This window comes from Pleurodeles waltl, chromosome 4_1 (assembly GCF_031143425.1).
Source record: "Pleurodeles waltl isolate 20211129_DDA chromosome 4_1, aPleWal1.hap1.20221129, whole genome shotgun sequence".
Lineage (NCBI taxonomy): Eukaryota > Metazoa > Chordata > Amphibia > Caudata > Salamandridae > Pleurodeles > Pleurodeles waltl.
In genome coordinates, this window is record NC_090442.1 from 513,031,938 (window position 1) to 513,046,151 (window position 14,214).

The 14,214-nt window shown below is 43.0% G+C and overlaps 1 protein-coding gene across 2 annotated transcripts in view; it reads left to right on the forward strand.

Annotated features, from left to right (window-relative positions):
* Positions 1-14,214, forward strand: part of NELL2 (neural EGFL like 2) — a 1,100,394-nt gene that overhangs the window by 1,079,169 nt on the left and 7,011 nt on the right. The window lies entirely within an intron of this gene.

Genomic DNA, 14,214 nt, shown 5'->3' on the forward strand with positions numbered 1-14,214 from the left:
AGCCCTATCGAAAATCTATATATGCAGACGTTTTTCTGGTTGTTCTTCTTCTTGAGAGAGCATATTTGCATGCATTTTTTTTAACTTGATTTAATTGTGATAAATGTGCTGTTTGTTGACTGCATAGACCTCTCTATCAAAATTGACCTTTTGTGTACTGAAATATCTATCTATGATGGGTAGTTTTACATATTTATTAGAATTTGTATTACATGGTACCTCTGCACTTTGTACTATTGTTCATTTTTGTTACATTGCACACTGAAATTGGCAGTGTGGACAGTGATAGCTAGCAAGAACGACTCATATCAATGGCATTTGGGAAAAGTGTGGCATTTGTATGGTCTGGCTTGACAGTGCAGCTCTCGCCAGACAATTATGTGAGGATCACTAGAGAGGGGCTTTTAGGAACCAGGAGTACGTTTTGATTGGGCAGAAGTGCTTACTCGCCACACAGCTATGATCATTTTTTCTTAATCCAGTTGCCTGAGCTTGAACTTTCAGGGACAGACACATGACGTTTAAAATCTATAAAGTGTCTTATATAACTAGATAATTTATTAAATGTTTCTATGCAGCAGCATAGATGTGAGGAGAGCAGTCATTAACCTACATGGATGTGTAGCTCTGGCTGACAGAGCAACTGTAACCTGATCTTTTAGCTTACACCAATACTATTCAACAGTTCTTTGCTTCCACACAAATACATATCCATCCCCATGCTATTTATTTGTAATGCTTCACACTACCTTATGACATTCCTTTAAAGTCAGACCATATGGCATTGCCAATGCTTGCTCAGTTATATCCATCCCCACGCTATTTATTTGTAATGCTTCACACTACCTTACGACATTCCTTTGAAGTCAGACCATTTGGCATTGCCAATGCTTGTTCAGTTATATCATTGCTGTAAGGCACAGACATTATCAAGAACAGTTAAAATGTGCAGTACTAACTTTCAGTTTGTGGCATCTAGATTAACTAAGACATCAGTGGATGTTCTGGCGGGCTTAAGAAACTTGCCGGTCATGGATCTTTTTGGAATCTAACAATTAGCGACTTTCCAAGCCTCTGCCACCATTCATCTATTAAAAGTTTTTTTTGTAATACACAGAATGTCACTGATCAGTTTGTGACATGGGCAGTATGTGACTGTTGAGCATATATCTTTAATTAACAGACTTTGAGTCCAAGCTCATGAGTACTGCATATGTAGAAAATATCACACTAGAAACATAAATATGCAGCCAGGTGACACTCTAAGCATGACAAACACTGACTCATATTTTTTGGAGAGCATGTGGTATAATGGCTTGAGCTGCAGACTTTGGAACTTGCACACTTGGGGCCGTATTTATACTCTGGTTGCGCCGAATTTGCGTCGTTTTTTTCGACGCAAATTCGACGCTAAACTAACGCCAACTAACGCCATATTTATACTATGGCGTTAGACGCTTCGGGCGCCAAAGTGCACGGAGTGTGCGTCATTTTTTAGCGTGAACCCCTTCCTTGCGTTAATGATATGCAAGGGAGGCGTTCCCGTCTTAAAAAATGACTCCCAGGCCTTTACGTGGTATTTATACTCCCGGGCAAAAATGACGCCCGGGAGTGGGCGTGGCCAAAAACGGCGCATTTGCGCCGCTTTTTAACGCCTGGGTCAGGCATGGCGTTAAGGGACAAGTGGGCTCAAAATGAGCCCAGAGTGCCCTCCCCTGCCCCCAGGGACCCCCCCTGCCACCCTTGGCCACCCCAGGAGGACACCCAAGGATGGAGGGACCCATCCCATGGACATTAACGTAAGTTGAGGTAAGTTTTTTTTTTTTTTTTTTTTTGTGGCATAGGGGGGCCTGATTTGTGCCCCCCTACATGCCACTATGCCCAATGACCATGCCCAGGGGACAGAAGTCCCCTGGGCATGGCCATTGGGCAAGGGGGCATGACTCCTATCTTTACAATGATAGGAGTCATGTTGATGGGGGATGGGCGTCGAAAAAAAATGGCGCAAGTCGGGTTACGACGATTTTTTCGACGTAACCTGACTTGCCCCATTTTAAGACGCCCATACGCCATTTTCCCCCTACGCCGGCGCTGTCTGGTGTACGTGGTTTTTTTCCACGCAAACCAGGCAGCGCCGGTCTGCTTGCGCCGGCTAACGCCATTCCATAAATACGGCGCCCGCATGGCGCTTCAGAATGGCGTTAGACGGCGCAAAATTTTTTGACGCTAAACTGCGTTAGCGCAGTTTAGCGTCAAAAAGTATAAATATGGGCCTTGGTTCGAGTCTTGCCACTTGCTCAGCATCTTGTGATTCTTGGCAAATCACTTAATCACCCTATGCCTAAAAAACAAAAATGAATGTGTCCTTGTGTAATGAAACTGGTGATTACATATAGTGCTCCAGTACCTTCAGATCAAATTTGCACTATATCAAACTGCAAAAAAAAAAATCTTAAGTCCTGCTGATTACATTTGGTAGTTCCAATTTGGAAATTGGTTACCCTATAGTTGATGTTTGAAACAAATACCTGACTTTTTTGGCATTTACAAAGTATTTGAGGATTAGTCATGAGAAGCTGCATCTGGTTTGAGGTTCCTTGGAGTCCTCATGTTGGACCTGGACCTCTCAGAAGGGTCACTCCCAAACATTTTGTCTTTACCCTCCACTGTTGCTGAATTTGTTATTGTTGGCCTTAGGACTCTGTATGCTTTACCTCTAATAACCAGTGCTTAAGTGCTTTTCCTCTCTCCTTAAACAAGGTAGAATTGGCTCACACCCAACTGGCTTATTTAATTCACTTGAAAGTCCCAGGTAAAGTGATACTATATTGGCCAAGGGATTGTAAGTTAAATGCTACTAGTGGGCCTACAGCGCTGCTTGTTCCACTGTCAGGACTTGTGCCCATTCTGCGCTGTCAGATGCAGCATGGGACAAAGAGCTATGTCGGAAAAGCCATGTTCAAGGGGGCCTTCAATGGTGGAACTGCTCGCATGAATGTATGGTTTAGGTGCTTTTAGATGCTACGTCTACATAACACTTTAAAATTTGGTCTCTCCCATTCTGCTAGCTCGATTTTTGTTATTCTGGTATTGTTTTATTTATTAAAATGTACTCCGTTTAAAAAAAATTGTTTTACTATTTTTCATGTGCTCTGTTTTCACTTTATTACTGTTCGTGTGTTGCATACATAATTTACGCATTGCCTCTAAGTTGAGCCTGACTGTTTTGTGCCAAACTAAGAGAGGGCACAGATTAATTTTGTGACTTTTGTGGTTCACCCTGACAAGTATTGTGGTAATTGCCTGAGTAGGGCTTCCACCCCACTCAAACAATAACATAATGTCTTACAGGCATAAAGTGATCTGCTAGAATTGTGAAGCACAATAATGGATAAAGAATATATGGGCACCATAACGCAGAGCCTCTGATTTATAATTTTAGATATTTGGTTTGTAACATTCTTATTTTCCCAAGGAGAATGTTACCAATTGTTTGAATTTTGCATTTGATTAATATTGTAAAATTTCATAAGATTTCATTGACATGAAATTTCATAAGATTTCAAGGGCATGACATTTCACCCACAGGAAACTAATTTGAGCAGAAAATGTCTGGCAATAATGTTACGACCAGAGCTACCGACTTTAGAACTGGGTAACCAGGTTTGAGTCTCAACATCACTCACCACCCAGTGATTCTGGGAAGATCAAGTAATCTCCCCATGCCTAAATAAGGCCGTTTTTACAAAATATGACACATTACCCAGCACCAGTACTCTTAGCTTCAGAAGACACAAATCCATCATCCATCTTTCTTCGCAAAGTTAAAGGTCTTCAGATTTTAAAGTAGCAATAGAATCTCCCTCTTCCTTCTATCCGTCCGCATCACCTTAATGCCTCATCACATACAGACGAGTGTTGAAGTGGAAATAAGAAGGCAAAACGCCCAGCAATCCCTGAACTGAAATATCTAGCACACATCCTCACTCCTCCCCTTTAGGAAGGCACTGTAGACCCTCCCCTTCCAGTGGTAGTTCATTCATATACAACTCTCTGGATGATGGATCTCTTTGTTCTGCCTGTCCCCTTCCATTGCATACCTTTCCTCTGAGCCCAACTTTGTAGCTCGCTTTGCATTATATAAATCGCCATACTCACATGCAGCCAATCTATCTTTCCTTGTTTTAATCACTTTTTTGATTGAATTTATACCTTGTTTTTATCACTTTGCATAAAGAGTTTTTTTAGAATCAAGAAAGTGAAGGTTTTGAAAAAGGTATGCTTCCGTTGCAATTTAAATTATTACGAACAGAAGCTTCCGTATAGCCATCTCTGTTTGGCTACGTGTTAATATTGGTGTAATAATCAGATGTTTATTTTAAAAAGTTTCTGATTGCATGTTTTATTCTTAACATAGCAATGCAAGAAAATATAGAAGCACTACGAGCCCAGACTTAAAAAATCTGTGAGTCATGTTTCATTTGGCAAGCGGGTCACCACGTCAGCCTACCCTGACAGATGCTCCTCTGTGGGAGTACTGGTCACATATTTAGAGAGCTCCAGGTATCTGGCTGCATTTAGTGAAAACTGAAAACACGGATGAATTCCAAGCCTATGCTATGTTTTTTCCTGCATGGCAGTCATGTTTGTTTTATTGAAACAAACTAGCAGTGCAAAAACCAGTGGGCGTGGTACGCTGGGATTGTACCCCCATTCCAATGTGCACTGGTCCAGGGCACGGAAATCCACTGACAGACCACCCTAGCCTAAATTGAGTGGGTGGTCGCCTCTGTGACTTGGTTGCTGAATGAAGTACAGGCCTCCAGGTCAAAGGTTTACACCTGTGCACCAAGCTGAAGCTCTGCCACTGGGAATCATCACCGATCCAAAAGGTTGCAACTTTTTTGTTAGTGGAATGCTATTTTTGGGAGACACCGCATGTATCAACCTCTAAATGAGACTTTTCCATGCGGACAGATGTTCAGTACTGCTAAAAATGAAAGGCAGTTATTTTTGTTTTCCAAAATATTGTTGTACTATGTATAACTAATTGAGTACAGGGAACCATGCTCACAGGGTAAGAGCAAAGGTTCTGGGCCATAGCCGTTGTCCCTTCTCCACTTTGACATTTACTCTAAAATGTTTTTGATACAAATAACTTTTTTCATCCAGACTAGAACGGCTCAAATATCAAACCAAAAAATGAAATTAAAGTACTCTAAACTGTAAACAAAACCAAACACACATCAAAATAGAAAACAGTACTGTGCTCTATACTGTAATAATGTAGAGCAAGAATAAAGACGAATATTCTGGTGACCCTCTCAATTTTATATGTAAAATGAGAATCAACAGCAATGCAAGATCTGTAGTTCAATAAACCCTTACAAAACCACTGCTAATGTGGATATATTCTATAGCCTTAATAGGCTGCTAAAATGGAGGCTAACAGGCAGATTTATCAAAGTTTTTGCATGGCCCTTGCACCACCTTGCAAGGCCTTTCATAGCTTGGTAAATCTGGAGGAACAATAGGCAGCGCAAGTCACTGCCTTGCATTACCCTGTCACAGGGAGGTGTTCAATGGGTGGAGCATGGGTGTTCTCACGCATTCGCCCATGAATTTTGGCACATTTCCAGATTTACCATGAGCAGCAAACCTCGGAATGGGTCAAAATGCTGCACCTTCTCAGGGGATGCGTACCGAGGGGAAATATGTTTATTTCTCCTCGTTTTTCCCTCTTTCTATGTGTGCTGCATTCTGCACACATAGAAAGAGGAATGCCTCAGAGGATTGTTCTTATTGCACACAAAATAAACCTGCCTTCACACAGGCGCCCTTGCACCATGGTGGAAGGGTGCCTGAGTTGGCGCTAGGCAGCATTGAATGTGCAGCACAGGGATACAACAGGAATACATCATATAATGTTAAATATGGTGCATTCCTGCCCTCTGTTACACAATGCAGTGCAGCAAAGTGTCTTGCTGCCTTGCGTTGTGTGCCATTTTGATATATCTCTGCCATAAAGTCTAAATGATGGTCTACCTTCAGCGGCTGATTAAATATTTAAAATATTATTACTGAATAATTTCTTTGTCATTCAGTTTATGTACAGAAAATATTGAAATGTGGCCTACCTATGCCTGGATAAGCAAACTTCCCTGGGAAAATGAAGTTATTCAGTTAATAGATTCTCACATTAAATATATTCTAGTGTAAGAGTGAGCAGAACATTTTTAGTGCGTGTTTTTCAGTTCAATATATTCATACTTGCCATATTCTGCACTGAATGGGTTTTCAGGGTAATCCAGTGCCTTAAAAAACAGCTGCACAATGTCTACATTCACATAGTTGCATTATTGTCAGGCATCTACTGTCAACTGCAGGAGCCCACTGGTCTGTGATACGACTCACACTTTGTCCCACCACACAGCAACTCAGGCTCTCAGGATAAAATACATATGCAAAGGGAAAAGGTGAATGGGGAGGAAGAAACAAGCCATCTGTCATCAGGAACTTGCACTTAGGAAGCTTTAGTGCCCTCAGTTCTTGTTTAAGGAATCAGTTTCAGGTACTAAAGAAATTACAGGTACATTTTACAATGACATCATCCCTAATGTCATGGTTCTCTCTGCATATATCTCTCGCTATAAGATAGACACCTTTTGTCACCTAAAATATGCCGGGCTATATGTATGAGCTAAGCAGCTTCTCACTCATTTGAAGATGGAAGAAATAGACATACTTGTTACATGCATGGCGGACTTGAACAGAAAACAGTTTTAGGATCAAACATGCTTTTACTGGTTGCGTCACACAGATGATCAATCACAAAGCGTAAGTAATAAGTATTGCATATGTTAAGTAGCAAAACATAACATAACATATTATATAACATCAGGTATAGGATGCAGGTGACAGAGGCCTGGTGTACGGAAGAGTGAGTATCGTGTTTGTAGACCTAACAGGGAACAGAGAAAGTACTTATTGTCAGACATCACAGTGGTCAGACTGAATGAGATGAGTCATCTGGTGAAATCCTGAGGTTGGAAAAGGGACCCCTGGATATACCGAATCTTTTCAGTATGGTCTCTTCTCTGAAGCATCTGAGGAGCAGTGGACAACATGAGTTTCATGACTGTTATGGTCATCACAACCCTATTTCAGTTGCCAGAATATCCTCTGTTGGTTGCTGGCACATCAGACACTAGTGACAAGAAAGAGAGGACAGACTTTCCTCTGCAGTACATAACTCCATTCTGTCTTTGCCGACTCTTGTATGACATCTCCATTAAATGCTAGGTCATTAGGGTAGATGTGTGAATTCTCAGTGGGCCCTCAGTATACTGTATGATTCACAGAAATAATGCAAATGGTTCTTGTAAAGCCCTGATTATTCTGGTCCCTTTTACTGCCCTTACCTCTAAGACTATTAGTATGTGCATGGGAATTTCACAGTTGTTAAATGAGCCCACAGAAAAGTGTGAACAGCTATCCCTTGGCCAAGGTTAAAAGCAAGCCTGTAGGGCAGATTATTTTGCTCTGTGTGTGTCACATGCTGCTGTTGTGTTTTTAACAGCCAGCATATGCATGTACATACTTTACAGGCAAGTGTGCCTGTTACATCTGAATTAGAATAAAACATATTCTTCCATTGTGGAGGTACCTACAAATATTACAAATAAAGAAAGAAGAAAGGTTACTAATGTTTTGACACTTGACTTTAAAACACTAAATACACAATAGCACATTAATATTGTGCATTAAAGATAACCCCGACCCTACCACCCCTCCGCCAACCATACCAAGCTCCAAGCACAGTCTACTGACATGACCCCACACAGTCTACTATAAATTGCAAGACAAATGTGCACATGCATCACTACATAGCCATTCTTACTCTCTGACCCTTGATTGCAGCATCAGCTAGCCTAAGGGGCCTTAAAACTACAATCATCCCAATGTTAAGCCAAGCTTATTTTTTTAAATCTTGCTAAGGTACATGCAACATCTAAAAATTCCATGTTCACCAAAAGTACAAGTACGTTATTACGGTGATCTATGTTGTAAAAAGAACAGTTTTAAAATCAGGCAGCAAGACCTATAAAAATGAAGACAATTAAAAAAGGAACATTATAATTTTGATTTCTTAATCCACACGTGCAATTATTGTCAGCACCCAGAAGTGCATTCAGTTCCTGAGTTACATACCAAATATTCAAAGCAACCCAACATTTTAGTAATAAGTGCTGAAGTTTGGCATCTGGAAATGTGAATGTGTACAAGAACACTCTCTGAATATCACAGGATTCCATCACATACTTTGCTGAGTGTTTAATCCTTACATATCCAACATCAAACAACCTAGAAGCTTTCCTACAGGGCTCTTTTAATTCACTATTCGAAATGTGACAGGCCTCAGTCAACTTAAATTTCTCAATTTTTTAGGTCACCGTGATTTTTCCTAATCTGTTACTGACCTGCATCATCCATTTTAGCTCACGCCTTCAAATTTCACTAGCACAGAGGCCTGAAACATTTCAAAACTCTGTGGTCCAAAGTCTGCCCCAGAATCACAGGGTTAACTAATAGACCAGGAAATTCCAAGTCTACAGATCCCCTTCCAGTCTTATCACAGGGCCCATCACACTTTTTGGAAAAACAAAAAAAAATTTCAAACATCTACCCTCACACTTCTCCCAACTTGCCTCGGCCCCATATAGGCGTTGTGCAGTGACCATCGTGTTATAGGATATTAGGAGGGGGGCCCAAGATGGTCCACCAAAGGTGTGCTTAAATCGTACTAGACCTCCTATAGTTGAAGCTGCTTGCATCTCCACTATTTATTTATCTTAGGCCCAATTCAACTTTTTAGTGAACATCATTCGTAGGTGTTTTTAAGTGAATACCACCTCCACCATCCTATCGCCCAGGTGCCACTTAAACAGTTTCGAGTTTTTCCCAAATACAATTAATTTGGTCTTTTCCAGATTTACCTTGAGTTTATTGTCCTCACAATAGCTATTAAATTTATTCAATTTCCTTTGTAGCCCTACTTAAGTGACATCTCAAAGTGCTAGGTAAGCAGTGTACAGGAGGCAAGATATGTGCCTAGCCCCAAGTTTTGGTGAATAAGAGTTGGTGGATGTAAATACTCCTGGAAGATCAGCAAGGTATAAGGAAAACAGCATAGAGGCCAGGACACAACCCTGCCTTAGCCCATTTTGTAACAGTATTCTTTTCGATGGGCCCCATTTAAGTCAAGCTCAACTTGGGCCCAGTTCTGGTGTAGTTTTTGTGTAATTGCTAATAGGCTGATGGGAATTGACTGTTGTCATAACTTGCCCAAAGAATACTTCGATTCATGAAATCAAAGACCAAGCCGCGGTCAATGAAACACCAAAACAAATTCTCTGTTGTTTCCATAACCTTTTATCCCAAGGCCCATAAGTTGAAACAATGATCAAACATTAAATGTCCTTGCTTGAAGCCTTCTTGTTCCATTGGGACCATGTCATTGCACTCAATCCAGTTCTTAAGTGAAATGAGTATTACCAATGAGTACAACTTTGCACCAATGTCAAGGATGCTTATCAGGCGGAAATTACCAGGGGACATCCATCTCCATTTTTTTATGTATAGGTATTATTATAGCACCGTTTCAGCTTGGTGGTAAAATACCTGATTTTGTTATAGCTAAAAAAATTTGGAGAAAAACATTGCCTACCACATTGGATTAGACTTTATTATGATTGCTGGAAGGTTATCTGACCCAGCTGCCTTGGTTAGGCTTAGGGAGGATATTGGTTTAACTAAAGACTGTGCAGGAAAAGAATCCATTGACATCTCCTCCAATTTTGGTCAAGTACCTCTTGGGGTTTCCACTCTAGCTTTATATATGTTACTTAAATGGGTAACCCAAACATTTTCAGGTACCGTACACCCTAATGGGAAGTCCAAGTTGCTGCAACCCCCCTGACCTAACTTCCAGAATTTTTCGTATTTTTCTCCTTGAGGGTTGTTATCATGAGGCCCAAATTTGACTGATAGTAAGCCTGCTTTTTAGCACTATTCATGGCCTCATATTCCTTTTTATGCCATTGTGACCCTTTCTTCCACCTGGAGCCACCAAGGAGCACTTTGCCTTACCTACTTTCCCCAGCTTCTTCCTAGTGATTAGGCAGTCCTTGTCGAAACAAGGTTATTATGAAGACCAGCAGGGCTTATCCCTTTTGGCCGTATAATTGTACATCTCAACCATAGGGGTCAAACATTTAACTACTTCTGCAATAGTTAAAGAGTACCATTCGAAAATATTGGGCATGGTGCTTCATCGATCCCCAAACCATTAGACCCTTGGAATTGTATCAATAGGGACATGTATCTTTCACCTATATTGTAGTCAAACGTTTTGGGAAGACTACTTTCCTCTGTAACACCTGCTCCCTTGGATTTGGACTTGTAAGTAAGGCAGTTTTTAAGCACCAATGGTTGCCACCCCTAATTCTTAGCACCTCAAAGTTAGTGTATGTAAAAAAAACACGCCTGTATAAACATATAGGCCCTCATTACAACCTGCCAGCGCTGCTGGTGGTTCTGGCTCCCTATTTTGACTTTTCCGCTGGGCCAGCGGAAAAGTCACATCAACACTGCTGCCGGCTCGTAATAGAGCCGGCGGCAATGCTGATGTGCAGCGGGTGCAGTAGCACCCATCGGGCATTTCATTGCCCGAAATACAGGAGTCAATAGGCTTTAATTCACAGAAGATCTCCTTAAGTATAACAGCCTCTGCTCTCTGGGACTTATTTGTAACAAAACATCCAGCATTGGCGAGGCCATTTAATAGGGCGTCCATATTTACAACTGAAGTGGACATAGTCCCTTGGTCCCCACTGTGTGGTGACACACCAACAGTACCGGGCACAGCAGCCAACATTCTCCTAGCATGGCCATTACTCAATACATCCATATTGCTTTTATTTCCCCCTGACCCCACGGACCCCTCTTCAGAGTTCTCAAAACTCAGCTCAGAGGGATGAACAGACAGGGAGAGGAGGAAAGGTGGGGCTGTATCACTTCAGTATTTTTTATTCATTTTCAAACCTTCCTTTTTATGACAATCTAATAACTCCAGGGGTCCTCCTATAGGTAAGGCCACTTCACCCATATTTGCAGAATCCTTCTTCCCAATGGACCTGAAGCGCTTTCCTACAAAATCCTTAATCGAGTCTGCCAGGATTTTTGCTGAGGATTGAGCATTCTCGAGAACCTGAGAGATTTCAACTTCAATATGGCTTGCCTCTCCATGGCATATGTATAAACTGTCTCAGGGCATAACCAATCCCCAAAATCCGGTGTAGTGACCATCCATCTTTGGCTTTTTTACTTCTTGCAGTCACTGAGAACTTGATGCTTTTTTACCTTTGGGGAAACATCGCTAGGCAACCTTAGTACATGTCTCAATAGGATTCAACAAATTTTTTAGAAGCACCTGAAGATTTACAGTAAAGTCACTTACCTCCTTGTTAGAAATGGGGTCTTTGGTTGGCAGTCAGGTTACCCCCTGTCCAAGCAAGGACCCTCACTCTAGTCAGGGTAAGTCACACACAATCCAAATTATCCTGTGCCCACCCTCTGGTAGCTTGGCACTGAGCAGTCAGGCTTAACTTAGAAGGCAATGTGTAAAATATTTGTGCAACAAATCATACAATAACACAATATAGCAGCACCAAAATACACCACACAGTGTTTAGATAAATATATAATATTTATCTGGATATTGATAGGTCAAAACAATCAAAGATGCAATAAGTAAATGTAGAGATATCACTGAAAAGTAATATAAAGGGGGTTATTCTAACTTTGGAGGAGGTGTTAATCCGTCCCAAAAGTGACGGAAAAGTGACGGATTTACCACCAGCCGTATTACGAGTCCATTATATCCTATGGAACTCGTAATACGGCTGGTGGTATATCCGTCACTTTACCGTCACTTTTGGGATGGATTAACACTCCTCCAAAGTTAGAATAACCCCCAAAGTGTCTTAAGTCTTTTTAAAGCAAACAAAGGTCCTCATTATGAACACGGCGGTTAGCACTGCTGTGTTCATGCTGGCGGTCTTCTATAGACTGCTAGCCCCCCTAGAACCCTGCTGGCCGTATAATATACATTCTGCTGGGCCGGGGGGCAGAAACATTGTTTCTGCCCCCCGGCCCAGCAGAATGCCTGGCCGGGACATTGCCGTCCATGCGTCGGGCAGATCAGACCTGCACAGGGGCCCCTGCACTGCCCGTGCCAAGTGCATGGGCAGTGCAGGGGCCCCCAGTGGGGCCCCAGAGCACCCCTTCCGCCAGCCTTTCCCTGGCCGGGAAACCCACCAGGGACAGCTGGAGGAAATGGGATCATTATCCGAGGGGCAGCAGCGCTGCCCTGTCGGATAATGATGCCGTCCACCGTCAGGCTGCCTGTCGGAGGCAGCCTGGCGGTTTAGGAGGGCCGCCTATGTCGGCCCTCCCTGTCTTCATTATGTGGTGGTCTGGGCCACCATGCGGGATGCCCAGACCGCCAACATCATAATGAATGCCATAGTCTCTTTCAAGCACAAAGTACCTGGTTCGCGTGAAAAATCTCTGCAAAGGGGCTGCAGAGGAGGAGAAGCGTGGAAACAAAGGGGTGTGCGTCGATTTCTTGGGCCACACACAGCGATGCGTAATTTAGTTTTCACTCAGGGGTGGCTGTGCGTCGATTTCCGGCACTTGGCCATGGATCCTCTTCGGGTTGCAGGGTTTTTCAGCCGACCTAGGGTCTGTGAGTGGAATCCTGGGCTTGCGGACCGAAGTCACAAGCGCTGCGTTGTTCCGGTGGGCATTGCGTGGAAGTTTCTTCCCAACGGCAGGCACTGCGTCGATTTCCCCTTTGGAAGTCAGGCTGCATTGTCCTAGGTCAGCTGTGCGTCGATCCGGTGGGCTGTGCGTCGAAGTTCCGGTCGCAATGCAGACTCCGCGTCAATCTTCTCCTTGCGAAGTCGCGCTGCGTCATTCTGGTTCGGCGTGAGGTGAATTTCTCACCATGGGGCAGGCTGTGCGTCGTATTTAGCAAGCTGTGCTCCAAATTTTCAGCGCACAAGGAGTCCAGTTGCAAGAGAGAAATCTTTTTGGTCCTGAGACTTCGGGGGACAGGAGGTAAGCTCTATCCAAACCCTTGGAGAGCACTTCTTCACCTCAGCCAGAGAGCAGCAAGACAGCAGGGCAACAGCAAGGCAGCAGTCCTTCACAGAAAGCAGTCAGGTGAGTCCTTTAGGCAGCCAGGCAGTTCTTCTTGGCAGGATGCAGGTTCTGTTTCCAGTTATCTTCTCCCGGAAGTGTCTGAGTTGGACAGGGCAGAGGCCCTGTTTATATACCCAAGTATACATACTTTGAAGTGGGGGAGACCTCAAAGAGTGGCTTAGAAGTGCACCAGGTCCCCTTTCCGTTCAATCCTGTCTGCCAGGGCTCCAGTAGGGGATGTGGCAGTCCTTTGTGTGAGAGCAGGCCCTCCACCCTCCCAGCCCAGGAAGACCCATTCAAAATGCAGGTGTATGCAAGTGAGGCTGAGTATCCTGTGTTTTGGGGTGTGTCTGAGTGAATGCACAAGGAGCTGTCAACTAAACCTAGCCAGACATGGATTGTAAGGCACAGAAATATTTAAGTGCAGAGAAATGCTCACTTTCTAAAAGTGCCATTTCTAAAATAGTAATATTAAATCCAACTTGACCAGTCAGCTGGATTTTATATTACCATTCTGGCCATACTAAATATGACCTTCCTACTCCTTTCAGATCAGCAGCTACCACTCAAACAATGAATAAGGGCAGCCCCAATGCTAGCCTATGAAGGGAGCAGGCCTCACAGCTTTGTAAAAATGAATTTGGGAGTTTTACACTACCAGGACATGTCCTGCCTTTTGCCTACACAGCACCCTGCCCTGTGTGTTACCTAGGGCATACCTTAGGGGTGTCTTATATGTAGAAAAAGGGGAGTTTTAGGCTTGGCAAGTATTTTTAAATGCCAAGGTGAATTGGCAGTGAAACTGCACACACAGGCCTTGCAATGGCAGGCCTGAGCCAAGGTTAAGGGGCTACTTAAGTCGGTGGCACAACCAGTGCTGCAGGCCCACTAGTAGCATTTAGTCTACAGGCCCTGGGCACATATAATGCACACTACTAGGGACTTATA